Here is a 3,775-nt window from a genome sequence, read left to right as displayed (position 1 = left end):
CAGTGAGGTACACAGGGGTCAGGGACCGGCTTGAGGAGGCAGTCTGTCCATTCTCGGAGTTTGAACACCATGCTGATAGAACCAGTGCTCTCTTCAGAGCTGTCTGACAGGGATGTTTAGTTCTGCTGAAGCTGTCTGCTGCCTTTTGTTCAGATATGCCCTGCTCCCAGAGGTGGAATCTATAAAGTCAGTGGCCTCACTGACCTGCAGTGGGCTCCACCCAGTTCGTGCTTCCCAGCCGCTTTGTTTACAGGATAAGCTACTCGAGGCTCAGCAGTGGCGGACGCCCTTCCCCCCGTCAAGCTGCAGCATAGCAGGTTGATCTCAGACTCCTGCGCTAGCAGTGAGCAAGGCTCTGTGGTCCTGGGACCTGCCTAGCCAGGCATGGGAGGGTATCTCTTGATCTGCCGGTTGCTGAGACTGTGGGAAAAGTGCAGTGTTTGGTCAGGAGTGTACGGTTTCTCCAGCCACAGCCTGTCATGGCTTCCCTTGGCTAGGAAAGGGAAACACCCCGACCCCCTGTGCTTCCTGGGTGAGGCGACGCCCCGCCCTGCTTCACTTCACCCTCCATGGGCTGTACCCACTGCTCAACCAGTCCCAATGAGATGAACCAGGTACCTCAGTTGGAAATGCAGAAATCACCCATCTTCTGTGTCATTCCTGCTGGGAGCTGCAGACCGAAGCTGTTCCTACTTGGCCATCTTCCTAAGTCAGCATCTATTTATTTATTTTCTAAGACAGAGTCTCATTCTGTCACCCAGACTTGTGTGCAGTGGCATGATCCTGGCTCACTGCAACCTCCATCTCCCAGGTTTAAGCGATTCTTCTGCCTCGTGAGTAGCTGGGAATACAGGCAGGTGCCACCACAGCCGGCTTATTTTTGTACTTTTGGTAGAGGCAGGGTTTCACCATGTTGGTCTGGCTGGTCTCGAACTCCTGCCCTCAAGACATCTGCCTGACTCAGCCTCCCAAAGTGCTGGGATTACAGGCATGAGCCACCACGCCCGGCCCTACGTTTTGAACTGTTTAAAGGGATGGCTATTAAATTTTGGCCAGAAAGGAGAACAAGGGATTATAAATCCTAGAACCAGTGAACTTCAGAGCAATAGCTAGAGTCTGGGAAAAAGTACAAAAGAATTTTGCTTTTTTCTTAAGTGGTAGAAGAAAACCATAGAGGGGGCAGAAAAAAGATAAAAAGATCTTGTTAATGTTCCAGAGGGTGACACAGCCTAATAGGCCATAGGGCTGGTGAAAAAAGTGCTGGAAAAAAATCAGAAAATTAATCTCGTTCTGCAGTTTTGGGAAGAAGTTGTCCACTTCCAAAGTAGGTGGTTCATTCTATAGTCTTGGACGGAATCTGTCCATTTTTGAAATCAGCTGCTTCTGAAGAATTTCTAAGAATCCTCTGTTTGAGGTTCCCTAATGGAATGGGCTTCCAGTAGTTGGGACAAAATGGTGTATTTTTTGCTAATTGGCAGGTATGATTCCTAGACCTAGTCTGTGTTGTTTTATTGTTGTGTCAGTTATTAGCAGTGCCTAATAAGGTCTTTTTCACTGAGGTTCAAGGGCACTTTTCCTTTTATGTCACTTCCAGAAGACTAAATCTCCCAGTTACAGATCTTACAGAAGCTACTTAGGTGGGGTTTTGGAAATGAAGCTTGTACTTGGTGAAACACCTGGAAGCATCCTATGATCTCTTGTATTCAGACACATTGTAGTGTGGCAGAAAGTAGGACTGGAAGCAATTTCCAAATGTGTGGGGCAGTCTGATAATTAACTCAGGAGTGGAGAACTTGCAGGGCGCGAGGAGGATTGATCTTATTGTCATCAAGGCCAGTGGAGGATTGATCTTATTGTCATCAAGGCCAGTGGAAATAGTTCGGTGCTTGGAAGTTTAAGGATACCTGAGAGCTTTGAAAATTCTAAATTGAGAATTCTGTTAGCTCTCTTTATTTTTTCTGCAGCCTGCAGATGATAAGGACAGTGGAGTTCTGAATAAAAGGTAGTAAATTATTCTTTAATAATAGTTCTAGTGAAATATGTGTCCATGTTGCTGAAGAGATAAGTTGGAATTCTCCAGTTTTTGAATGTAAAGTTATTTTAAAAATCACGACAGCCATAGCTGTTCAACTAAGACAGTGCACCCACCTTAAGAACGAAAAACAATAACCAGAGCATATTTATGGATCGATGCTGAAGACACTCGTGGAAAATCCATTTGGAGGTGTTCAAAGAGGCCTTGAGGTTTTGGTTTTGTTCCATGTCTTGCCTGCATAGCCTTGCCAGGATTGTGTCATCAGCCAGTAGATATGCATTGGAAACTTTCTTGGCAATATTCTTAATATTACTCAACTAATATTGAATGCTTCAACATCATGGCCAATTTATCTCTGTAATTGTGAGAAATATCATGAAGCATTTTTTGTTTAAACTCCACTTTGATTATGGCCATACCTCTAAGTGCAAGTAAAAGATGTCAAGGTTTTAAGATTTATATCCATTTTATAGGGCTTCCTGTGAGGAGAGAAAACAAAGTTTAGATATAGAGAAACATTTTGATAAACACACACACTAAAGAGAGTGACAGTGTGGCTCATTTGAGGACTCAAGCCCTAGACACTATTATCAAGCCATATGAATAAAGAGCTGGGATGCATTAATCCAAGTGATGGAAATGAAGATGACACTGACTCCTATATTAAACAGAATGATCTCTCATTTAGGCAGCCAGGAAAAACAATCTCCTCATGAAGACTGATTCACACATTGTTTTGTTTTTAGGGTACCTGTCAAATGAAAAATCTAACTCATGTCAAATTGTCCCAAAAAAGGCCATAGCAATTTTCAAATTGGCCCCAGTGAAATTGTGTCAGTTAGGGACAAGTACACATGCTAACATTACAATGAGAAAACATGAAGGAAACAGGTGTTTGTCCTGGAAGAAATGCAGTTTTAAGACAGAATGACCCCGTAAGAAACAACAGTCTATAAGGATGGCACTTCTGTAACCTAGTCTGTGGAATTTGGTGCAAGGCCAGTTGTCACCTATCAGGGGCCAGACAATACCAGCTATTCTGGGCAAGTGAAATTGAAAAAAGCAGTTTTGGCAAACTGACACAAACACAAGACTATGGAAAAGGTCCTTAAAATGTTTTGATATGGTGACCTGAGGCAACATAGATCTGAAGGAAAACGGTCTTGGGAGATCTTCTGAGCTTCTCAGTCCAAGGGACTGGCTTGCAGACAGACTTACTGAGTTTATGCCTATCCTCCTCCACTCAGTAATCATTTTACAGACAAATGGCACTTAAGATACTAAACAAGCAGACAGACCATAAGAGCAGCTTTAGAAGGCCAGAAAGCAACTGCACCAAGGAACAACACAAATCTGACCAGTGAATCAAACAAATCCCAAGGGACTGTATTCCTAGGAAACTGAAATAAACCCAATGACGGAAGGATTCAACAAACCCAGTGATGAGGAGATTCAAAGGTTAATTCAGCATCAACTTTCTACCAGCCACGGGTAAGATGACACCTTGAATAGGTAGCCACAACAAGGGGTCTTAGATATGCACACTCTTATTGAGTTGACGGTTCAGGTCCAGTACAGTGACAAGTTCAGCTGAATCCTGGCTGGAAACCCTGTTTGTGTAAATAATTTCCAGGCAACAACCAGCAGGATCTGATGAAAATATGAAAAATAGAACTACCATACAACCCAGCAATCCCACTGCTGGGTATCTACCCAAAGGAAAAGAAATCAGTATATCAA

This window comes from Trachypithecus francoisi, unplaced genomic scaffold, assembly GCF_009764315.1.
Source record: "Trachypithecus francoisi isolate TF-2019V2 unplaced genomic scaffold, Tfra_2.0 Lachesis_group6, whole genome shotgun sequence".
Lineage (NCBI taxonomy): Eukaryota > Metazoa > Chordata > Mammalia > Primates > Cercopithecidae > Trachypithecus > Trachypithecus francoisi.
This window is presented reverse-complemented; position numbering follows the sequence as displayed.